Below are 26,254 nucleotides of genomic sequence, written 5' to 3'. Positions count from 1 at the left end.
ACTCCAACCTTCAGCAACCATCACCCTGATCAGTCAGCAGAGGAGGAGGAGGAGGAGGGAGGAGGAGGAGGAGAATAACAAATGTTGGAGAAAATGTGGAGAAACTGGAACCCATTTGCACTGTTGGTAGGAATGTAAAATTGTGCAGCTGCTATGGAAAAACCATACAGTGGTTCCTCAAACAATTAAAAATAGAATTACCATATGATTCAGAAATTTCAATTCTGGGTATATATCCAAAAGATTTGAAAACAGAGTCTCAAAGATGTATGTGTTCAGCCATGTTCACATGTTCATAGCAGCATTACTCACAATAGCTAAAAGGTAGAAGCAACTCATGTGTCCATCAACAGATGAATGAGAAGCTCAAATTGGTCTACACATGCAGTGGCATATTATTCAACTGAAAAATGAAAGGAAATCCCCCATTTGTGACAAAATGGATGACCCTGGAGGACATTATGCTAAGTGAAATTAGCCAGTCACAGAATGACAAAGACTGTGTGACTTATTATATGCAGTCATAGAATAGTTAAATTTATAGAGACAGAAAGTGAAATGGGGGTTCTGAGGGGCTGGGGGGAGAGAAAAATGGGAAACTGTCGTTTTAACAGGTACAAAGTTTCAGTTTTGCAAGAGGAAAAATGTTCTGGAGTGAGACTGAACAACATTATGAATATACTTAACATTACTGAATTGTGCACTTAAAAAGGGCTAAGATGGTAAGCTTTTATGGTAATCTTTTATGTATATTTTACCACAATTTTTTAAAAGCAAAGTTGATTGCATTACAATTTTTAGAGGAAAACTAATAGATTGATTTAGTTCCTCTCCGCTTTTTCTACTTTGAACAGGCTCCCTCTGAGACCATGGATCAGGCAGTATGGAGGGGTATAGAGGGGGCCAAGGCACTTAGGATGGTCACCTGCACTGGAGAAAACAGACGGGAATAGTTTTGCCCCATCAGACTTTCTATAGACAGACAGACTGTCCTGTCAGCCTCATGGAGTATAGTAATTGCTCCCACTCAGCGGGTGGTGCTCCCCCAGGAGATTGGCCAAGGAGTCATTGTGGGATCTGTCATGTCCTATAGCCCGGCACTGGGGCTGTACAAGTGTCCTCTCCTGCTTAAGTTATTTATATAGGTTGCTGAAAATGCTTTGCTTGTACAAACTAGAAACTATTAGATTAGGCCAGCAGAGACAGCCAGAGGCAATCTTTTAACAAAGTGAGTGGGATTCAAAGTAGGCATGGAAAGCAAATATTATTTCACTGGGAGTTGATTAGAGGGAGCTCTGCGGATGAGCAGTAACTGCTTTGTTAATTTAGCTGGGGGAGGTGAGTAGGGCCAGGTAGGCACCAGCTGGGTTGGAAGGTGAGCAGCCTGGGTCGAGATGGTAATTCAGGGGTAGGTCAATGCATCAGGCACCCCTCCACACACACTCCCCCTCCTCCTTATTTAAAGTACATGATGGAGCTTAGCAGCTGAGAAGCCTGGTTTGCTCTAAAATTTCTCATTTTAATTCAGGCAAACACTCTATAAATCCAATGTATTGGAAAGCAAACATTGAGGCTAAGTAAGAAGGTCCATTAGATGGAGTGCTTAGTTATAGGGCCTGAGCGTGTAAGGGGGTGGACAGGGAGGCACAGAAGGAGAGGCTGAGCTGCAATGCAAGTGTAGAATGTGGGTACTGAAAAAGAGGATCTGAGGAAGGTGGGCCCTGTGAAGGGTTTGAGGCAGATTGGAGAGAAAAGGGAGATTTGGGGATTACAGAGGGTAGGTCAGTTTTGAAAAGGCTGGGTTAGGAGACACTTGGAATTTCTAGTGAAAAGAGAATTGAAAATGAGGCTTCAGATGAAGTTTGATAATTGGGGCTTGGGAGAGAGGGTCTCTGACAGAATGAGGGAGGGCCAGAAGAAGACATTAATTTGCAAACTTCTGGGTACATAGTATTACTGGCTACCTTGTCAGTCAAATTGTAAGGAGTGAAGGCCAGGGATAGATTTGGGATTTGGATGATGGCTTATTTACACTGTTTTGCAGTAGGGCTAATGGGAATTTTATGAAAATGTCAAACTTATCCAAAGGTGGCCGAATTGCCACCAAAAATCCCGGGCATCAGAGAGTCCAAAATAAAAATGGTACTCAGGAGCTCCTGGGTGTTCTGTCTCCCAAGGATGCCCACAGGAAAGAAGAGGGTCTTCACCCATGGAGGTGGTGTGCATGGTAGTTAAGGCTGTGGGTTCTGGAATGTGAACAATGTGGATTCAAGTTCCACCTTGATCATGTACTAGCTGGGTGACCTTGGAAAAGTCAATTACCCTCTTTGAGTCCAGTTTATTAACCTATGGAATGGGAATAATTATACTTCCTTGGAGGTAATGGTAATACCTCCTTCAAATGAAGACAGAATGTGATAATGCAGGTAAGTTTAGCATGATGTCTGGCACAAAGAGAGTGATAGATTAAACATATATATTTTAAAATTGATGTTATGAGAATAATTCTCAAAAACAATGGCTCCAAGTCACCCACAGGTGCTCTCTGTATTTGGGAGCAAAAGTTCTAAAGGAAGGTGAGGACTGTCCACAGTGTGGCTGGGCTGGAAATATGGACTTCCATGTTTTTTCTGCTTTTCACAGTAGTTCTGGGAATCTTTGATCATAAAGTCTTCATGGTTATTTGTTATTCAATGTTTTTCAAATGACTTTTACAAAAAGGGAAATAGCCAGGTATAATGACCAGCCACTGGAGTCTCTCTTGGATCCTATTAAGTCAGCACTTTTGCTTCTCAGTAAAGTTAAAGATTCATTAAGGTGATCTTCTCAACATCCCCTTCCAACTTTAAGGTTTTTGGAAGAGATATTGGAAGTGTATTAAATCATTAGCACAAGAGAATGAGAAACACAACTGATAATGGCAATAACCACCATTTACTTAGCCCTTTTCATGTGTCAGGCTGATAATTAACTAATTTACAAAGCTGTCCTCAGTTAGGGATCATCACAGCCCTTTAAGGTAGGGACTATTTTTATCACCGTACAATGGAAAAAGAAACTGAGCCCAATGGAAGATCATGCTTGGCTTAGGATTATATATCTGCTATGTGGCAGGGCTGAGATTTGAATATGTTCAACCAAATCTGAAGTCAGATTTCTTGATATTAACCACTCCATGAACCTGATGACTGCCATCCTCAAACTTCATAATTAGAGGCCAAAATGTAGACAAATCACAAGAGCCTTTATTGTTAGGTGAGAGCCTGGTTTCTTAGGAAAAGATGATAATTAATCTCCTGTGATAAAGGGAAAGGCAGATTTGATTTTTGCCCAAAATGAAGTTGTCCTAATTGTTACTGATATACACTGCTTTGGACCCTTAATCAATGATGTTAGCAGTTTTCAATGTTAATTTAATTAGTACAAGAACACCTGCTGGTAGAAATATTGGATAATTAGTGTCTTATGTAATGGCTTATGAAGTACCCTGTAAAAGAACTCCAATAATCACAAATTCTCAGCAGAACTTTTATCAAAGCACAATATTTAAGTGGTTAAATCCTTGATCGGATGCCAGTCTGATAAAACTTTGGTTAGGGCATCAAAATTACCATTCCTATTGCGTTGCTCTGGTTTCTAAAAGATAAAAGGTGAAAGAGTCATATATCCGTTTCTTCTAGAAAAACATTTCCAGGGGTGACCTTGGAAACATAGAGATTTTTTTTCAGAGGTGATGCTTGAATGACAGTGAAGATCTAAGGATAATTCACTCAGATTCCAGCTCCAGAGGAAATACAGAACCCGTATCATTTGGTCTTGGATAACTCTATGGGGAGAAATTTTGCATGGAGAAACTTTCGGGTAAATTCTGATAAGCATACAGCCAATGTAACTAAGAGGGGTCTGGGTAGCTCCCAGTGTATGAATGAGTAGGATTGATTTACAGAGTATGTTTCAAGTCTTAGAGAGAACGGCTTGAGTTGTTCTGGTGACAAGGGTTGATAGTCGTTGCAGAGAATGTCAAAGTAGGAATATAAAATAATTCCTGGGCCATGTTTTGTGGGCCACACATAATTCCTAAGCAAATAGGTAAAGACACATTATGAAGCTTGATTATACTGGTCACAGGTAAAGTCCCTGCCTACATAAACACCTGATAAAGCATGTGCCACCTTAGACTCTGGTGTAGGTAAAGGAAATGACCTTAAACTAGACCATCTAAGCCAAATGAGCTTCAATTTTTAGAGACCAGAGACTATGAGAGAAAGAAAATACTGCATGTGTGGTGGCCAGCATGATGCTTCCCTCCTTACCCTGTGGATTCAGAGTTCAGAGAGGCTTGGCTTTGGATACTCTAGAGCCTGTTATGAGGTATATTATACCAAAAATTTAGAACCCCAATATTCTATTGGAATTATATGCTGTAGCTGTGCCCTAGGGTAGGCTTATATAAATGCCTTCCTGTGTTAGAAAGCTAAAGCTTGAAGATAGGCATTTCAGATTCAATGACTTCAACTTTAATGACCATTGGCATCTAAAATCCAAAATATTCTAAAATAAATTCAACTTTTTTTTTTCTTTAAAACTGCATTTCCTCTTAAATTCTTTTTGTTGATGGGGTAGTGGCTATACCATCTATCCAATACCAGAGCTAGAAATCAATGAATTATTTTTTGCTTCTTCTCTCCTTTACTCACCACTTATGTGATGAGTATGGCTGAAAAAAAAAACATCTGCAGAGTTTGTTTCTTATACTCTTCCTGTCCATCAATAACATCACTGATTCATTTAGTCTTCCTCAGCTCTTGCCTGGACTATAAAATGGTTTCAGAGCCAGATGGGACACCAGCTCTGCCTCTCCAACCCCCATCTGGCCTCTTCACACTCACTGGAGTCAACAATCTGAAACATAAATATGACCTTGTCATTATCATTTCATCTCCTTAATGAGTTTTCATGACCTATGAGATAAAGTCCAAAACATTTGGCAAAGCATTTATGACCCTTCATGACCTGGACCGTGCTTAAACCTGTAACATCTTATGACCTCAAATGTATGCTCCACCATCATGTTATTAATTAACTATACATGGCATTCAGATTTTTGTTACTGGGCCTTTTCTCTTTTCTTCCTTTTTTCTTTTTCTTCTCTCTGTTCTTCCTCTTTAGGCATACGTTTTCCTCTTCTACTCACATGACCTCCAGGAAGCCAACCCTCACCAACCTTCCCCATCCCAAACCCAGGTAGATGTTCCCATGGACGTTTTCTTAAGATACTATAAATAGATATCCCCGTTACAAAATCATCTTTTAACTTTCTGATTAATGTGTCTGAATCTCCTTATAGACTGAGCTCATTGTAGCCAGAAACCATGCCTTATGTTTTTAATCGTGAACACCTAGGACAGAGCCAAGCAATTAGCAGATACACACCATATGTTTATTTCACACATAAATTAATGAATATTACTGAATAATTTATCCAAGGCCAAAAGAAGAACTTAAACCATACCTCTGTCTTCATATTTAAAATTGCATTATTTTTATTGTACCTATTATCTTGTTTAAATATCAAGCTCTGCCTTGATTTTTGCCTTTAGAATTTGATCATGTGTGAGCATTTTCACCAGCCACTAACGAATATGAAATAAAGGCACTTTTAAGAACAAGCACACACATTAAACACTGCAGAGGAAGGTTAGTGCTGATAGGCTATCAATAAGGAGACTGATAAAGAATGTACTTTAGAAAAAAATATATTCCAGAGGATACTCTGTGAAGTAAGAAGCAATACTGAACAAATAAAATTGTAAATATGCATGTCAGTATAAACCAATAAAATATATGCACGAAAATATGATTATTCCTATACAATAATTATAAAATAATGTTCAATTTGGAGGTTTAAAAAGACAGGGTTTAAACAGTGGGTAAGAATAGCATTTAATCTGAAAGAACTACAGCTGAACTGTAAGAGTTTTAATATTCTTTTATTAGTTACAGGATTTAATATATTGATTATCTTTAATATTTATATAGTTAAATATATCTAACTAAATATAATTTATATATATTTGAAATGTAAAACCTCAAGGGTAACCATTGAAGCCCTAGAGATAATGTTCATAAATTCTAAACCAGTAGCTAAAACATAGAAGGAAGAAAAAAAATACAGTAAAATGCAAAAGACATAAAAGCCAATACAATGAAAAAGATGAAACATCAAAGGAAAATAGAAAAATAGAAAAAGTGAATCAGTAAGAATCACACTGGCAGAAAAAGTTCAAATATGACAAGAATTTCAATAAACTAAATATATAAGCATTTCTGTTAAAATTGACATTTTAAGATTGGATTTTTAAGAAAAACTCCAATTATGTACTACTTCCAAGAGACACAACTGAAACTGGAGGACACATAATTGTTTCATGTAAAGTAGACTGACCCCCACTAAAAAAAAAAACCTAGAGTACTTATATTAATATAAGATAAAATGGAGTTTAAGACAAAACATGTTATGAAAAATAGAGAAGTTTATACTATAATGAGAAATGATTCAAATCACTAGTAAGTATAATAATTCTAAACTAGTGCACACATAATAAAAGATCCACAAATATATGCAACAAAATTGATGAGATTTGATAAAGAAATGGTCAAATCAATCACTGTAGTGGAAGATTTCAATTCAATTTTTGATAGGTAAAATGAACAAAAACCTTAATAAAAATATAGAATTAAAACAATTAGGACAATAAACTTCTGTTAATGTTCACAGCTAACTAAGGATAAGAATTTTTCTCAAGCCCCCAGGAAATATTTATTAAAAGATATTATACCATACGACAATTCTAAAACATTTCAAAAAATTGATATCAAATATAACTTTTCTAGACAAAACAGAATCACATTAAAAGGCGATAATAATGTGAGGGGAGAACGCTATAGGTGCAGAAGAGATTAAAGAGAAGTAATAAAATACTGTAAGTAGCTTCATGCCAATACACCAAAAAACATAAAAAAGACAAATTCCTAGGAAAATATAACAACAAAATTGACTTAAGAAGAAATGAGAAATCTTTAATTAGACCATAACTATTAACATAAGACTATTAAAGTAATTGGAGAGAAGTTAAAAATCTTTTCATGATGAAAATACCTGACTCTGATGATTTTAGAGGTGATATTCACCGATCTTTCAAGGAACAGATAATTCCAGTCTTATGCAAAGTCTTAGAGAGAAACAGAGGATTTCTTAGTTCATTTTTTAAAGCTGATATTACCTTTATACCAAAGCCAGTAGATGATAACCTCATTCATGCACAAGAATGCAGATTTTAGCAAACAGAATCTAGCAGTGGTTAAATAATGTAGTTCATAGAAAAAAATGGCTGTTTTCTTATTCTAGGAATGTAAAATGGTTTAACATGTTAGCATATCAGTACATGTAATCCATGTAAGTACATGGATCAGTACCATGTACTTACATGTACCATCAGTACCATGTACTTACATGTACCATCAGTACATGTAAGAAGAAACAACATGTCATATGGCCATTTCAAAAGATACACAAAGAACATATGAAAAAATTAAATGTGGATCCTTCATTTAAAAAAAAATCTTTATAAATAGGGATAGAACTTCCTCACCTTTATTTTAGAATAAAATAAAAATACTGAAAACCACCCAAGATGTATAGCTTAATGATCTTTTTTAATGAGGCAAACTTCCTTGTAATCAATCGCCACCCCTAGTTCAAGAAAGAGAAGTTTGCTAGCCATCATGGAAGCCCCACCATGTGCCCTGTTTCTATAACAAACCTTGCTCTCCTCTCAATGATAACTCTCATCGTAATTTTTATCACTATTTACATCTTTACTTCTTGTTACAGTTATCTCATCCTGGACACTTTGGTTTAAAGAAAACATATAATATATCATTTAACTTTTTAAAATCTCTAGGTCCTCCTGCATCTTTTCCTTTCTTTATAACTTATTTGTGGAAGAACCCAGGGCATTTAACCTATAGACTCCTTCATAGCCTGGATTTTGCTGAGTGCATCCTCATGGTATAGCTCAACATTTTCCTTATCTTTTGCATTTCCTGTATATTGGCAGCTGGATACAGAGATTTAAGTCCAATCTCTTTGGCAGGACAGATTCTAGGGGGTTACGTTTTTTTTAGCGGGAGTCACATAATGTCTGTTCTCTCTTTATTGTGATGTTAAAGGTCACAGATGTCCAGTGCCTTTATTCATTACTTTATTCCAGACTGAACAATAGAACTGTTCTACTTCCATCCTTGGGTTTTCTTTTGTTAGTTGAAGTAACTTTCTTAATGGTCAAGTGTGACAATCATTTCCTTTGGACTAGAAAAAGATGAGAAGTTCAATGTTTATATTCAGCATGGCTCCAGGGTCCAAGCCAGGGCAGTAAGACAAGGAATATAAACATGAAGTTTATATTCAACATGGCTCCAGGGTCCTAGCCAGGGCAGTAAGACAAGGAAGAGAAATTAAGACAAAAAAACTCAAAAGGAAGGTACCAAGCTAGCATCACCTGCAGATGATATCATTGTTTACTTAGAAAATCAAAAGAATCCACAAATTGTTAGAACTAATATGAGAGTCGATAAAAAGTTAGTTGGCTTTAAAATAAAAAATAAAAATTGTTTGCTTCTCTATACACCAACAAGAAACCATTGGAATATGTAAGTTTTAAAACTGTCATTCACAATTAAAATTAGAAGTCAACTCAAAATATGTCACATAGAAATAAATAAAACAAATGTGTATACTATGTCTGGAAAAGTATAGGAGTTTATTGAAATAACTAAAAATAAACAAGATAGAGAGTCATGCTATGTTTCTAGATTGGAAGAGCCAGTGTCAGAAATATCAGTTTTACTCAAAGTAAATCTATAAATATTCTCATTAAATCTAATGGGGTTTGTCATGTAATTTGGCAAACTACAAGATTTATTTTGAAGAGCAAAGGGTCAAAGCAAGGCAAATTCTTGAAGAAGAATAAGATAGGAAGGTTTGCTTTTTCAAATACAAATATGAAACCATAGTAATTAAGGTAGTATAATATTTGTTCAGGGACAGACAATTTGGCTGGTCGAACAAAACAAGATTCCAGAAACAGACCCACACACATATAGAAAGTTGATTTGTGAGAAAGGAAGTATCCTGTACCCTTGAGAAACAGAAGAATAATTCAATAAGTGTGCTGAGACAATTACTATACCTGTCAGGATAGGATAGGTTATGATTAGGAAACAACCCTCACATCTTAGTGGCATAAAATAACAAAGTCTTACTCAGACTATATGTCCAACTTGAGTTGGTGGGAAGTGGATTGGATTCTATTCTTTGTAGATGTCACTCAGGGTCACAGGTTGATGGAAGATTTAACTTTTTTTTGACACTAACATCTCGACATAAGCCTTCAGGGTTCTCCATGCAGCAGAAAAACAAGGCTGAGGAGCTCAACACTGGCAATTGTTATGTTTTTCCTTCCAGAAGTGACAACATCACTTTGCTTTAGTTTACCATTGTGTAGAAAATAATTTCTTAAACAAAAATAGAACAGTAAGAAAAAAATTATTAACAGACATGAAAATATGTCACATACTTGGGATATTTTATCTTTAACAAAAGATTAATACTTATATTTCAAAAGCACCATACACATTAGTAAAAAAGTGATGAAGGCTGGGCGCGGTGGCTCACGCCTGTAATCTCAGCACTTTGGGAGGCTGAGGTGGGCAGATCACGAGGTCAGGAGATCGAGACGATCCTGGCTAACACAGTGAAACCCCATCTCTACTAAAAATACAAAAAATTAGCCGGGCGTGGTGGCGGACGCCTGTAGTCCCAGCTACTCAGGAGGCTGAGGCGGGAAAATGGCGTGAACCCGGGAGGCGGAGCTTGCAGTGAGCTGAGATTGCGCCACCGCACTCCAGCCTGGGCGACAGAGCGAGACTCCGTCTAAAAAAAAAAAAAAAAAAAAAAGTGATGAAATCAGGAACTTTCATTAACAGGGTCCATAAAGAAAGTGAAAATACAGGACACAATCTTCAAGATTTGCTATCTAACAAAAAGTTAAAATCCAGGATAAATTAAATAAACAAACAGATCTCAACTCATGACATTAATAAGAAAAAGACAGAGAAGGGGGGAAGAAAAAGCTCCTGAACAGACACTCGACAGAAGAAACACAAATGATCCATAAATCAATAAAAATGTGTCCAATCTAATTATTAATCTAGGGAATGCAAGTAAAGACCACAAGGAGATACAATTTTACATCCTCTAGATTGAGGTGGGGTGGAAAATGTATAAAAATCAAAAGTATTTGAGAGAAAGGCACTGACAGGAAATCCCCTAAAACCGTTGATGAGGGTGTAAATATACACAATTATTCTGGTAAACGAATTGGCATTATCTGGTAAGTTTGAGCATTCACAAATTCTAGCATATAACAATTCTACTCTGAAGTATGCATGTTAGAAGTCACCTTGTACAGTTGAACCATGAAAATATTTGAGAATTTTCACAGTTAATCTGATTGGAAAAAGCCTGATCATATGAATAATACCTGGAACAAAATTGGGTTGCGTTTATGTAATGTTATACTTTATATCAGTGAAAATATATACAGCATTGCTATGTGCAAGATAATATGTATTACTTCTGAAAGTTCAGAAATAAGCAAAACTAAAATATATATTGTTTGAGAATAAGTATATAGTCTCAAACATATATACTTATGTGGTAAAATTATATGCACAAGTACATGTGTACATATGTGCTAAAATTGTATATTCGTATGCTTGTATACCTATGGATACCTCTGGTATACCTATGTGCCTACCTGTGGTGTATACCTATTATATATATATATATATATATATACACACACACACACACACACACACACACACACACACACACATATGCCAGCCAGCATGGGTATGTTAAACACAAAGTTCAGGATAGGTGTTAATTCATGGATGGAAGGCAGTGGTGTGGGTGGAGACAAACCTTTCAATAAATGCAGATTATTAGTAATATTCTAGTTCTTATTTTAGGTTAGTAAGTTAATAGATATTAGTTTTATGATTACGCTTAAGAACATAAAATATTAGTATATTAGTATTTTACATGAAACATTATATTAAATACATTACATATAGTAAAAAGTCCAAAATAATTAAGTTTAAAATTTACAAACAAAATAAGAAAGATGGACTGTGGATGTGGTGAGTAGCAAGGTAGGAAAGGCCCTGCATCAGAGATGGCAAGGAGTGTTCACATTTCCTCTTGAGAGGAATTCAGGGTCTGAGATAGCTGTGGCAGGGAGGTGGATATGGGATGGGGGTGGGGGAAAGTGCTATGCTTGATTAGTGATGTCTGCACGGGCATGGAGATGAGAGTGATAGACCTGTGCAGCAGGCTTATCATTCCTGCTCTAAGTGATTTATTCCAATGGAATCAGGTTTTGTCTTTATTGAGGGCATGAGGAAGTCTTGAGCCTGTTGAAAACATAGAGCTGAATTTTTTTACTTTCCTTGGAAATCACAGCCCTGAACAGCTTTACTAAAGCTGGTACATTGGCAGTAGTTTTTTCTGCCCAGGGAGATAAATTAGTCACGGATAAGCATGTCCCATGAGAAATAGAAATTCATGGCCAGGAACCCATCTTCATTTGGGGCTCTCTCTGTGAAAGCCTGGGACTCATGGACTTCCGTATCTCAGTCTCAAGCCCCTTGGTTTACAGATTCCTCCCAACTCCATCCAGGGAAAATAAGAAAGCAAACAAAGAAACCTTGGGAGAAGAGGCTGAAAAGGAAGGGTAAGAAAAGGGAAAGGGAGTCAGATACTGCAAGAGCAAAAACAAACAAACAAAAAAAAACAAAAAAAAAAAGAAGGGGGAGGGGATCTTGAAGTTTAAAATATGCATATATATAAAATAAAAAAAACTGACTTGGGAGAAGGGTATAGGAAAGGAGAGCGTGCAGAGGAATTATTGATTAGATCCCTTGGGGTGACAGATATCAGCTCTTGATTAGGTGTGAAACGTTGACAGGCCTGAATTAATGGCTGTGAGGGGCTTTGAAATCCTGGGATGAAAGCAAAAGGCTTTGTCTAGAAAAACAAATGGCATCCACGATTTACACTTTTTACTGTTCCTATGGACTCTAGATGCTAAACAGAAGAGCCTGCCCTGTACTTATCCTGGGACGCTATTTGTAGATCACTCCTAAGGGTGGTAATTCCTTTCCTCTTCTGTCCTTATGTCTGTGCAAACTCTAAGACTCCTGGGAAAGCTCAGCTCTGCCTGCCTCATTGAGGAGGCAGGAGTCCTCGGCAGGCAAGGGCATTGGGGCTCCAACATCAGATCTCAATCTATTGAGGATGTCTTATTTATTCTGGTTTCAATTTATTGTTTTTAGCTGTTATTGTTTCTAAGCTTAGATTCTCCCCTGTTCCGGTTGGAATACTATCTACTTTAGCCAGTGGAAAGTATTGTGGGTCTTAATGTAGCTCTGGCACTTTAGCTGGTGGGTGGAACATGCGCTGACAATCTACTGCCAGGTTAATAGTCTGTGATCACCTTTTCCAGAGAGCTTTTCCAGACCAATGGCTTAACTACCCCCTCTCCCTCCCAGTTCAGTGGCAGGGTCAGTAAACGCTGCTTTCTCCTCAAACCACTGAACAGAGGCATCCCGGACCCAGACAGGACTTTCATTTTCCTCTTGTTGTGGGTTGCAACCAACCCAAATAGCTACAGAACAATGTGGAGGGGGTTCCCCTCTATTTCAGCGCTCCCCTTTCTGCTTTTGTCCACACCAATCTGAAAAGCACACCAATCTGAAAAGAGCATCCTCAGGGAAATTCAGAGGTGAATTGATCTGCAGTTGAGGCAGGGCAAGGCGATGGGTTAGCTTTTATTTTCTGGAGGAAATTAGTGAGTACTATAGCTATTTTCACAAAGGGAATGCACCAGGCAGGAAAATGCAGGTGTAGACAATAAAGCAAGGATAAAAGGGAACCCTTTGCATGGGTTCCTGAATCCAAGTGAGAGAAGCTCCTGATGAGGAAGAGACAGGCCAGTTGGGGGCCTATTCAAATGGTGGAGAACCTCACCCACATGTGGTGCAAACTGTACACATCTATATGACTTTGCATACAATCAGGGAAATTTACACATCTCTATGTAACTTCGCATGTACTTGCAGAAACTTCAACACAGTTGGAGAAACTGTGTAAACCTGGAGAACTGTGAGTGCAGTTGGGTAATCTCTGTAGCCAAGGGCAGAAACACAGGGCTACTCAGCAAATATATACCAAGTGCTGCTCAACAAAGGCAAAGATGCTTTTTCACAAATGACTGAACGGAGGCACATGTCTGTGCGGATTATGAAAGAATCTGACACATCTATATTGCAGAATTCAAGACAGAGCCTCTCGAACTTTCTTGCACATTACTATCACCTGGGAAGGGTGTTTAACATACAGGTACCAGAATACCACCATGAACTACTAAAGCTGATCTTTCACTTTGGGGCCCAGAGAAGTGCATTTATAATACAAGTCCTTCAGAGAAGCAAATGTACTACAAAATTTGATGAGTTAATTCAGGGAACGGTGTCAGTTTTGAGGACAATACCTTCTTCACTTTTCTCCAAGTGATTCTGAACTTGCTAAAAGGATTATGATGCTAAAATCAGAGGAAACTCTGTAGGGATTGTATCTCTCTGATGGCCCTGCAGTTTGTTGTAGGGAGATCAGATCAGATTCCCTGGTCTCTCATCTGCTGATCTCTCCAAGCCCTCTCCCTAGGAAACGATCACCTAGTGGATATAACAAAAGAAACCTCAAATCAAACATTCATATAACTAGACCATAATTGTTGGCTTACTCATTGTTTTCTTCCACCAGACATTGAGTTTGTATTGTCACTGGCTGGAGGAAGTGCGCTGTCTTCATCCCTGTCTCCATAATGCTTGGCAAATAATGTATTGGTTGGAATAGTCTGACCACACTACCTTTTTAAAAAGAAATTATTTCATTTCACTCTTATGACATCGTTTGAAAATCTATGGTTATTATTCTCATTTTATGTTAAAGAAAGTTTAGCTCTAACGTTGTTAGTCCATTTTCCCATTATCTTTCAAGAGATAGGTCTGGGGTTTGATTCCTGGCCTGCTGGATGTCAATATTTACAATTGCTCACCACTAACTCTTCAAGTCACTGACATCAATGAAAAAAATAATAAAACACTTCACTGTTGTTCATCTCCTTTTCATTTAGGAAGACAAAAAAGGGAAGCAAGTTTGATTCAATCTTTCTTTAAAGCTTTCCTGGCATCTCAGGAGTGAGCTTCAGATGTCATGGGGGGAGAAACTGATCAACCCAAATAAACATTTATCTTCCCAGCATGTCATACCATTTCATTTCACGCTCTACTAATAGGGTGCCTCTATTCTGGGAATGAAAGATTTACAAAAATAAATATATAATTAAAAAATTGAATTTACAGTTACATCTAGCATTTGTTACCTTCCCAAAGTGCTTTTGCATACAGACTCTCATTTAGAGTATCCACTAAGCGGATTCAGATAATGCAGTTTGTCAATGCAAAAGCGAAGGGATGATTTTGTAAATATTCAAATACACTCAAGTTTCTGGAAAAAAACGAGTGACATGCTTACTCCTTGACTTGTGATTTCACCATTGAGAGCCTTCTATGTGCAGGCCCTATAATTTCCACGAGTCTCATTTAATTTTTGCAACTACTTGGTGACACAGGTATCGTTATGCAACCCTCAGGTCACCATCGTTGTGAGGTGTCAAACTTTAATTAGATCTTACTCTGAGCTTCTAGGAAAACATGCTTTACTTAAAAGGCGGAGACCCCATCACTCACCATTAGCATCTACACGAGCCTTACGTGCACATTTAAGACGGAGTCATAAAACCAGCTATAAACAAGGGAGGGAAACACAAACAGGGCTTTCAATTCAGGGTCTTGTCAAGTGTCCACTTGCATTGGGTGGACAAATATCTTTCAAAAACACAATAAAAGGAATGGAAATGAATATATTGTGAGTTTTTTGTTCTAGGAAAGTTTAGTTAAGTTGTACTCAGAGAGGTTAGTTAAGTTGCCAAAAGTCACAAGAGTATAAAATAGAAAATTTGAAACTAACACCTTGAGCTTCTCATTGACTTCAGGGTGTATTCCCATAAGCAAGAGCTGCCTCATGGTAAGGGATTTTTAATATATCAGGGTGCTAAATCTAATTAAATTGGACTTTAAGCAAATCCCTTTCAGAGGAGGACTCTTAACAAATTATATGAAAGGGGTAGTGCCAGCGAGAAAGCCCTGTTTGTTTTTTTATGCATGACTTACAGATAAAAGATACAATTACCAGGAGGTAAAAGAATAAAATGAGGTAAAAAGAATAAAAAGATCACCAGGCAGATCAATAAACAAGCAGCTGGAAGAGTAAGATGAAAAGAGAAAAACAGATCTTCATGCAGTATTTGTCTCTTACCACTGCTGTAATAAATTACTGGGAATGTAGTGGCGCAAAACAACACAAATGAATTAGCTTATAGTTCTGGAGGTCAGAAGTCTGGCATGGGTCCTAATGGGCTGAAATAAAGTTATCACTGGGGCTACATTCCTTCTCCAGGCTGTCCAGGAGAATCTCTTTCCTTGCCTTTTCCAGCTACTTGAGGCTGCCCACTTTCCTTGGCTTGTGGCCACTTCCTCACTCTTTCAAGCCAACAACAGAGCATTTTTCTTTAAAGGCAGCCAAGAAAATTCTGTCTTTAGGGTTTTGTGATTAGGTTGGGCCCACCTGAATAAGCCAAAATAATCCACCCCATCTTAAGATTCTTAACTTGATCATATCTGCAGTGTCTCTTTTGTCACGTAAGGTGACATATTCAGTTTCTGGGGATTAGGATGTAGACATCTTTGAGAGTCCATTATTCTGCCTACCACTTACATAAACAGGACCTAGGGAAGATAGAAAATGGGAATCGTAGATACATTTTGACCCTGCAGAAGTGCACTAAAGAGTAATATAGAAAGATAAAGAGGCGGGTACGAGCAAGGAGAGAATACACAGATATATTTATTAAGAACTCAAATGGGCCAAAGTAGTTGCAGATCCATTTTTTGTGAGTGGGGGAGTTGAGCTTAAGCACATTTTAAAAGCCCTCTGAGAAAGATACTGTATCATTAATAAAATTTGCTAAAAATCCTTCCCAAGGGCACTAGGAAGGAGTCACTGTACTATGAGGGTCCCTGAACCTTAATTTTCATGAGCATCACAGTAAAACCACCTCTGAGCCAGGGACTATAGGAGGCACTATGTAGGTGTCATTGTCACTTACCCTCTGCACAAGTCTGGGCAAGCTGATGCAGGACTTGATTTAGAAACTCTGGTAAGTGATGGAGAAGGAATCCAGAGCCAGGCTGGGTGATGCTGCAGCACATCCATAACACTCTCCCTACTAAAAGTCAAATCCTAGACAGCTGCACCCCACTACTGAGCTAGCTCTGTGATGTTCAAATGAAGCAATAATTCTCTGTGGTCCCTTCTGAATTTTACAATTGTCTTGAAACAAATATCCAAGCAACATTCCCTATGGCAGGGGTGAGGATGAGACAGAGATGCAGAACACAGCTGAGGAAGTAGGAAGATAAAATCAAGGCCAAAGCTAATTAGGGCTACCAGGAAGACCAGATGCCAGTGCAGCCTGAACAGCTTAAACCATTCCTTATTTTATTTTATTTTTTATTGAGGCAGAGTCTTCCTCTGTCACCCAGGCTGGAGTACAGTGGCGCAATCTTGGCTCACTGCAACCTCTGCCTCCCAGGTTCAACCATTGCCTCAGGCTCCCAAGTAGCTGGGATTACAGGCGCCCGCCACTATGCCAGACTAATTTTTTTGTATTTTTAGTAGAGGTGGGGTTTCACCATGTTGGCCAAGCTGTTCTCAAACTCCTGACCTCAAGTGATCGGCCCGCCTCGGCCTTCCAAAGTGCTGGGATTACAGGCATGAACCACCATGCCTGGCTAGTCCAAACCATTCCTATCGGCTTTTTCATGTTGCCTGGGGCCTTTCCTCAAGATTTCTCCTTTTGTCTCCACTTCTTCCTACCCATCATAAGGCCTATGAGCACATGGTATTTGTCTATCGCCACTCTGAAGCATGGATATTTTGAAAGAACCTGATACATTCTTAACTTAAAAAAAAAAAATCAAACCCGACCCTGATGTTGAACTTCACCTTGCTGCCAAGTTTTACCCCAATCCTAAGTAATAATGTTTCTTGCTTTGATTCTTACCCATGCTTCTGAAGCAGAATTAGGCTTCAGGATCAGACAGAAGGGAGGTGTGAGACGTGGTTTAGAGATGCAATTTTACAAATAACACAATTCATTTAACTCAATATATCCAAAGTGTGAGCATTTTAACATACAATCATGATAATCATTGAGGTTTGGGGTTTTTTGTATGAAATCTTAGAAATCCAGTATGAATTTTACACTTACAGCATCTCTCAGAATTAACCACATTTCAAGTGACCAATAGCTGCATGAGGCTGGGGTCTCCTGTAGAACAGCATAGATTTACAGACTTGTAAGGTTCAGGGTTTTTGTGTGCTTTTTTGTTTTGGTTTGGTTTGGTCAAGAAGCAGGGAATCGTTTGGTTTGGTTAGGAAGCAGGGAATGCCTTCTTATATCTCCTTTTCTCTTTTTGGTGGTTTTGGCAGCCATTCCTGATCATTGTTTAGATGGATTAATTCATTAGGGTTCACAAAAGTGGTGATATTTTCTCGTCCTGCCTTCATTTATAATCTGTAAAACTTCTCTAAAGGGGTATTTCTTATCCCCAACTATTTGGTTACCTGAAAAAAATTTTTTATCAAAAATGTAGAATAAATATTATTTAATCATTTTCCTTTATTTCAGTTTTCAAAAGGCAGGAGCTATGCTTGCAGTTCTCCCAAATGTACAGGGTGCATATGAGGGCTGGGGAAGAACCGAGGAAAAAAGGGGCAGTGGGGGGTGATTGGAGGCTTGGTGAGGATGGGATGGGCATAGGATGGAAGTGAGAGGTAGAGGAAGAGCTCAGTGATGGGGTCAGGGGTATGCTATGGCTCGAAGAGGACTGTTCCATGTACATCAGTGTTAAAGATGAGGAAAAAGTACTGTGCATTCACCATTGCTGAATAAATCATGTATTTTCTCCATCCCATTGCAGCAAACAGAGAGCTCATTACCCTCCAGTCCCAAATTCACAACTAGCAGAAAGGAAATAAGCAGAGTTCGTGCTTCAGGTTTACTTGAGGAGATTGTTTTGGATTGTCTCAAAGGGAAGGAATCTGGAGACTGGTGCTTAGAAGTGAGGATGGGAGGAACTGAAGCTTCAGTTTAAAGGACTGGTATGTGAATTAGGAAAACATTGGTAATGAGGGGTTTTCATGTGAGTGGGAGATCCATACCCTAACTGCACATGGTGCCCTGGATGGAGGATTTCAATGGGATGCAAGGAAACCTGGACACCCACAGCCTTGAGGGAAGTGGGCCAAACCCCTGTGTTGAGCCTGTGATCAGAGGGAGGACCCACGAGGGACCAGAGGCCATAAGAGCATTCAAGCCCAGCAGCCATCCCTTGGATCAGGAGACTAAGGTTAACTATGGCAGACACATTGGATTAAGGACAAGGCCTTTCTCCATTTTGCTAGGTGACCTCTAAGTGCTAGGATTGTTATTTTCCATAGTGATTAAGAGCAGATATTCTAGAACAAGCCTTCTGGGTTCAAATGTCAGCTTCTGTGTGTACTCTGTGAGCTTGGACTGAAGATCTTTGTGCCTCAACATCTTCATCTATAAAATGGGTAAAAATAATGGTAACTCCTAGGGTGGTTGAGGTGAAAAGTGAGTTTGTAAAGATGAAACACTTAGGTGGTGTCTGAACCACAGTGTGCTATGTGTTAACCATGTTTAACTGACTATAATGAAATAGCTAAAATAATTATTATTATTCTTACTTCGTGACTTTGGGGAGATGAAAGGATCACTGAATATAATAGAAACTGATTTTTCTCTTAACCATGTTAGAATCAGATTTAATTTGTAGGGTGGGAGGAGGAAGAGGAGCAGAAAAAAATAACTGTTGGGTACTAGGCTTAGTACCTCGGTGATAAAATAATCTGTTCGTCAAACCCCTGTAACATGAGTTACTTGTATAACAAAGCTGCACATGTACCCCTACATCTAAAATAAAAGTTGTTTTCTTTTTAAAAAAAAAAAGATTAAAGAAAGAAAAAATAATAAATGTAAGCTTTTGTGTGCCTGGCTGCTGTGGATTAAATTCATAGTGCTACAACACATTACCCAGCAATATAATGCCATTTTATATATTTTTGCTTCCACATCAAAACTGCTGAATTAAAACTACTCCTTCAGAGCACTCTGAGCCGTGCACCAAAGTGTCTCAGTAAGTCTTAAAGCGGCCATTCATCAGCATCCCAGGGCAGGATATATCCCTGATGTTCTGAAAATGTCTGTAAAAAAAAAAAAGTATTTTGTGGAGGGAGGTAGTGAGGTTGGGATGGAGAGAGAGTGGGAGGATTTTATGTATAAAAATATGAAACGAGTAAGTGTGAAGCATATAGAATGTTAAAAAAAATAGTGCAGTTCTTTTAAGAATGGTTTCAAGCCCAGGAAGGATGCAGTTGTGAGGGTGTGAGGGGAGTAAGCTCTAGGCTTTTCTATCATGGGGTTGAAAAAGCAAAACTGTGGGATGCAGAAATCACGACTCGGGAAGTGGCTCCTAGTCACAAGGCCGCGCTCCTCTGTAACAGGGCCTCACAGCTGACTTTTATGAGATCTTTAGAGAATTCCATTTTTGACAATAGTTTTTAATAATATCTGGATAAAAGGGTAAAGGACCAAGACAGTGTCACGAGGGGGTATTAACAGTGATATTTAAAAAGGACCGAACGAAGGCCCTAACAAATGGAGGCAGCAGCCCCGTGATTCACAGGGATGATGGTTCCCCCCAGGGGTTATGCAGGAAGACAAGAAAGCCAGGGGACAGTAGGACATAGACAGTGCCAACTCCATTTTCCCTGCCATTCCATTGCAGCCTCAGTTTGCCTCGGCTGGAGCCCATTCGGCTCAAAGCTAAGTGTCTCATTCACAGTCTCAGTTTGCTATTTGGAACTTGGAATTGATGGATGATAATCAGTCCAGTTTGGGGTAAGTCTTAGGCATTGCTGGTAGACAAAGGTCCTGCTGGTTAAGTCCACAGGTCTGGGAATCTGCCCCATGTTGCTGTCTAGTAGGCTAGTCCTTTGTCATAGCTAGACCTTTGCAGGGGTCCTAACACCTTACCTAATCCTTTCCCATATTTTCCTTCAGCAGTGGCCTAGTCTCAATATTCTTGGCTATTGACTTTAATCAGGCTGGGAATATGATACTCACCTGGAAGCAAATGCCACTATCTAGTGGACCTTGATCTCATGCTTTTCTTTATAGGAACCTGCCAAGCCCTAAAGGAGACACTTTTTAAAATCACTGGCATGGCTGAAATAGCTCCAAGAGGCTCTCTCCAGCTGAATGATTCTACCCCTGGGACCTGGATATTTGGTCCCTGCCCAACCTTCCACTTCAGATGTGATTCTTACTGGTTATCTGTTACTCTGGACTGGAAAATTCTGACCTTCTTTTGCTTCACGATCTTTCTAAAACCCAGGATGCAATTGTAGTTTTTTCTTCCACACTCCACAGTCAAAGGGTCTTAAGACCTCACTCTACTTCATGCCTGTGACTCCTTTCCAACAACTAGGAAAGGATGTGGCATCTAATGAGTGTTTTCTGAGCAAATGAATGGATGAATGAATAATTGCATATGTAGTTTAGGAAGGTTAGGGGAGTTGATGAGAAATTCCTTTGTTTAACAGGTTAAAAAAAGATGAAGCTTATATCAAAAATTAAAACATAATAATAAACAAACAAAAATCCCACGATTGAAATTATTTCCAGACTTTGAGTTGATCATATGCTACAGCTTCCTTCTGATACACCAAAGCCCTGAAAATTATGAAAAAATAAAACAATGGTTTTAACATCTCAGCAGTACCTCCTTTAGAATGAAGAGTGATCACAGCCCAAAGACCAGCCTCCAGAATACTGCAGCCAGCGACGCAGTCCCACCCTTCTTTCCCGAACTCATGGTCCATAATTCACTGTATCTTTTCTGCAAACTTGTTCTTTCACCCATATCCCACACTTATATGGGTGGATAAAGGCCTTGAAGAAAAATCCAATGAGCTATGAGGCGTCACTCAGGGAATCTTGGCCTTGTCTAGGAAAGAATATTGAGCTATGAAATGAAAGGGATGGTAAGCCATAGGGAGAAAGTGTCCCCAGGTAAGTAGGAACACAAACTCTGGGATAAGAACGTGCTTGACAGTGGGTCTGAGTGCAGGGAGTGGTGCTGGGAGAGGGTAAAGAAATACCTACAGGCCAGATCTTGCAGAAACCTCAACTTGTTTCCATGGAGGGATTTTAGGCCAGGAGGAGAGGAGGCAAGCATTTCTATGATTAAAAGCTCACTTGCTGATGTTTAGAAAATGGATTGGACACAGCAGTGTGCAGTTAGAGAGAAGGATGTGTGGGTTGCTCAGGCCAGGGGTGAATGAGATTGGTAGCTGTAGAGATGCAGGTCAGTGAATAAATTGAAGGGAGGTATTTAGAAGGTAGAATGGACAGGATGATGAGAGGCAGGGGAAAATGTTCAGAGGTTGTGCAGCGGGGGCCGCTGGAGAAGATGGAGAAATCAAGCCAGAGGGGAAGACAAGGTAAGATCTCAGAGTATCTCACATGTCATGCTAAGAAGTTTGAACTTTATTCTGTAGGCAACAGGGAGTCATTGAAAGGTTTTAAGACTAGGAGTGATTTGCATATTGGAAAGGTCACTTTGACAGGGTACAGAGGATAGAGAGGAAGAAAGGAGAACCAGGGAGACCCATGAGGAGAGTGTGGTAGTTGTGTAAGTGTGGAATGACGAGTGTCTGAATTAAGGTGGTAGCATAAAAGATGGAGAGAAAGCGGCTAAACATAACTTTATTTTATTTTGATGGAGTCTCACTCCGTAGCCCATGCTGGAGTGCACTGGCACGATCTCAGCTCACTGCAACCTGCACCTCTCAGGTTCAAGCGATTCTCCTGCCTCAGCCTCCCAAGTAGCTGAAACTACAGGCACAAGCCATCACACCAGCTAATTTTTATATTTTTAGTAGAGGCGGGATTTTGCCATGTTTGCCAGGCTGGTCTCAAGCTCCCGACCTCTGGTGATCCACCCACCTTGGCCTCCCAAAGTGCTGGGATTACAGGTGTGAGCCACTGTGCTGGGCCAGAATACAACAATTTGAAGACGATGGAATTGCATTCCCTGGCAGAGTGGATTGGACATGGCGGTGCCACCATGAAGTTTGATGGGGAGCCTGGAGAAGGGAGTTTGAGCAGGAATAAATTCACTGATTCAAAAATTATGGACAAGACACTGTGCTAGGCCCTAGAAATATATGTTGCATAAGAAAAATGTTGTCTGCCCTTCTGGAACTTATAGTCTAGTGGAGGAGACAGAAATTAAGTAAACAAACACATTCATTAATCGTGAATTAGAAGAAGTCTGATGAAATAAAGTAATAGACCTGTCATAAAAAATAGCAGCGTATGGAAGTATGTGGCCTATTTTACATAGGGTGGTTGGATAATGCTCCCAGAAGGGGTGATATTTAAGATAATATCTGATGGATGAGAAATAGGAGGGTTAAGTACATTGCAGGAAGAAAGAACAGCAAACACACAGGCATTGAAACTGGAATGTGCTTGACTTATTTGAGAAACAGGAAGATCACTGTGGCTGCAGAAGATTGAATGAGGGGAGGGGGAATATATGAGAGGTGGGCAAGGGTTAGATCACTCAAGGCAGTATCCCTCACACCACGGCATATGGAGAGGTAGTGAGGTGTAATGCTCAATTGCGAAACAAGCAGGTTGGGGTCTCTTGTCTTATACCTAAACAACTTTAATAATTTATTTTATTGGACAATCCCCAGCAGACATTTGATTTGGGGACCCCTGAAAAAAAGTTAATGAGCATTATAAATATCATATTGAGTAGATATTGGGGACTCATTTATGAGAAAATCAAGAGTTTAGAAGCTGGGAATTCAGTAGCTCAGAGTCACTGAAAACCTGAGAGAAAAACCTGGGAGTGAAAGCAGACATGTACTCTCTAGGGTAGAAGCCTGTGTCCAGAGATCTGGGACAGTGGGGTTTGAGTAGTACCAGCTGAAGCTGGATGCAATAATAATTCACCTGTGTACTGTTTGTATGTTCCTTGCTAGGGCCACACTGCGTTATAGATTCTAGGCTTTATCTGAGTAAAGAAAAAGAGTAAAATGGTTGTGTTGGTATCAGCAGTTTGCATCCAGAAGCAGACATCAAGATAAAGGGTGGGATACAAAATGTTTATTAGAAATCAACACTTATGAAAGAAAAGAGGTTGAGAAGGATAAACAGAGGGAGAAGTCAAACTACTAGAGAGAATTGACAAAGCCAAGCCAATCCAGCAGAGAGCTCTGGAGTGAGTACCAGCCCTGAGAGTGTAACACTGTGGATCCAAATGGTCAAAACTTTATTTTCCAACCTTGCTCAGTTACTGCATGTATCTGCCTTGGCAAAAAGAGGGACCTTAGGCAAGGTGCCTTGCTTCAGGTGAGGCAGGCTCTGAAGAAGCAGACAGCTGGACGCCGTCCACCTCCACTGACTGTATTTTCTGCAGCTGGACAGCAAGCCTTTCCTTAAAGAGGTATGAGTGGGACAATTTTGTGTCTACAGTAAACATCAAAAAGTGGATGATAAAAAACTTTATACAAGCCTTAGTAAACTCTCTGAGCAATTTCTACATTCTTAAAATGAGGTATTGTAAAACTATATTTAGACACGTACGTGAAAAATCTCTAGCTGGTACTTGTTCCTGTTAGAGAAGCAATAGACTTAGATTATTGAAATCACCTTACAGCCAGTGTAATAAAATATAAAAATGGCCCCCAATGCAAAGTTTAATATTAACTCTTCCAAATTCCTAGTGAAGTATCACAGAGCACTTCTCCACTAGCAGGGAAAGAGTGTAGTTGAACAAGGACAAGGGTTTTGAGCTTCTTGGTGCTCCTGAGGCTCCTGGGTGCATGGAGGAGATGGAGATGATAGAGAAAAGATGTTAGCTTTTCTTTCCTACATTGGTAAAAGGCTTACTAAGAAAATGGCTTAGTGGTAAGAGAAGATAGTTTTTGCAGCCTTAAGTTCTACAGTTCTAAGTAGGTGACAAGGTCCAAAAGTTAACAAAGATTTTGAGTGCATTCTTCTAGATGGTTAAATGTCAGCTTTCTCAATCTGGGACAAAGACTTACAGTCGGAGTCCCATGAAATCCATCTTTCACTTAGTTATTTTATTTTTACCCTTTGTTAATTTTTTTTTCTAGCAGACCTCACATTTATATGGGCAAAGTCTGTGTGGGTAGATGTTACTGGGAACACCTACCCATATAGACACTTGTAAATTTCACAGGGTCACAGCAAGTCAGCCCCACATTACTCACTGGCATTGATGTGATTCAGGTCTGCACTTTGTTGATTTTACTCTCTTGTCAACTTTCCTTCTGATCCTTCTGCCAGGTTGGGTGTCTGGTGTAACAATAGAGGTGGTAAAAATGAGTGGAGTGTGGAACTGTGTGGGTAATGCTAATGGTAATAAAAGGAGGGGATGATTATGAGGGCTGTGGGTGTTATGTAATGGAAAACATTGTTGGAGGAATAGTCATTAATATTTCTGGAAAAATGGATGGGCAGAAGATAGTCTTTGGAAATGCTGGACACTTGCAGAGTCTTGTTAAAAATAATCCATTTTGTTTTTCTTTTCTCCTCACATCCTTAAAGTACAGGGCATGAGTTTGCAATTATTTCTACTGTACAGCTGTTGCAGAGAGTGATTGATATGAGTGACATCTGAACAATGATTTTTATTTAAATTTTTCCTCAGTAAACATATTCAGAATACTTATCAGAAAACTTTTAATGTTGACAAAAAATTCTTTTGAATTTAAGAAGTTAGGGAGAACACAAGCTTAAAGGCAAGAAGACGACAGCAGAAGAAGCAAGCCAAATGGTTTCTTTGGCTATTCTTGTTGCTGTGTGTTTGTTTTGCATACATTCAACATTTATCTAACAATTCATAAAAATAGAAAAATTTAAAAAGTATTAGAAAGTGATATTTCTCTCTAAAGGAGTATAGTATTAAAGAAGATGGTAAAAAAAATAACTTAGAAAAGGTTTGAAAGCAGTGTTCCTAAAGTTGACAGCTGCATCTGTGCATGCAGTAGTAGAAGGGTGACATGAAAAACCTGGGTGGGCATTGCAAGTGTCCCTGGGTTATGGTCTTGACTCTTCCTCTGAGATCCAGTAAGCACCTAGAAGAATGTTAAGTGGAAGTGAAGTGAGTAGACCCAGTTCCTTGACAAGCTGAGGGCCTTAGTGAGCATCTCACATTACTTCCCTGACCCGTCTGTAAAATGGGAGTATTGGGCGGCAGGAATCATATAAGTTCCTTGTAGAGTTATCGTCTGTGATTTCATGAGGCAGAATGAGCCTTTGGGGATGTTTTGGAGAGAGACCAAAATAGAGGAAGGAGAAAGGGTTTTGGAGCAGAGAGAACAGAACTATAGAATTTGATTAGAAACTTACCTCTACTTCTCGCTGAGTAACTTGTGTTAAGCTCTTGGATCCTCAATTGCTCATTTTTAAAAGGGATAAAAGCACACCTACATGAGAGAGTTGTCCATGAAATGCTACATATACAGCAGTTGGCATGGTGCCTGCAGCATAATGTAATAGTCACTTGATAAATTGTAGTCATGCCCAAAAGGACAGGCACAGCACTATTTTTTCACGATTCCTGCAACTCCTCTGAATAACCCAAATACTATATCAGTCTTTCTCTCAATCTCTCTCTCTCTCTCTTTCTCTCTCTCTCTCTTTCTTTCTTTCTTTCTCTTCCCCCCCCCCTTCATTCTGAATTCTCATGCCTTCACACTGCCTCCTCTTCTATTTTAAAAATGCCATTGTCATGTCTTCCATTTCTCCTCATG

The sequence above is a fragment of the Pan troglodytes genome, chromosome 21 (genome assembly GCF_028858775.2).
Source record: "Pan troglodytes isolate AG18354 chromosome 21, NHGRI_mPanTro3-v2.0_pri, whole genome shotgun sequence".
Classification (NCBI taxonomy): domain Eukaryota; kingdom Metazoa; phylum Chordata; class Mammalia; order Primates; family Hominidae; genus Pan; species Pan troglodytes.
The sequence above is the reverse complement of the archived record's forward strand: the minus strand, read 5'-3'. Positions refer to the sequence as shown.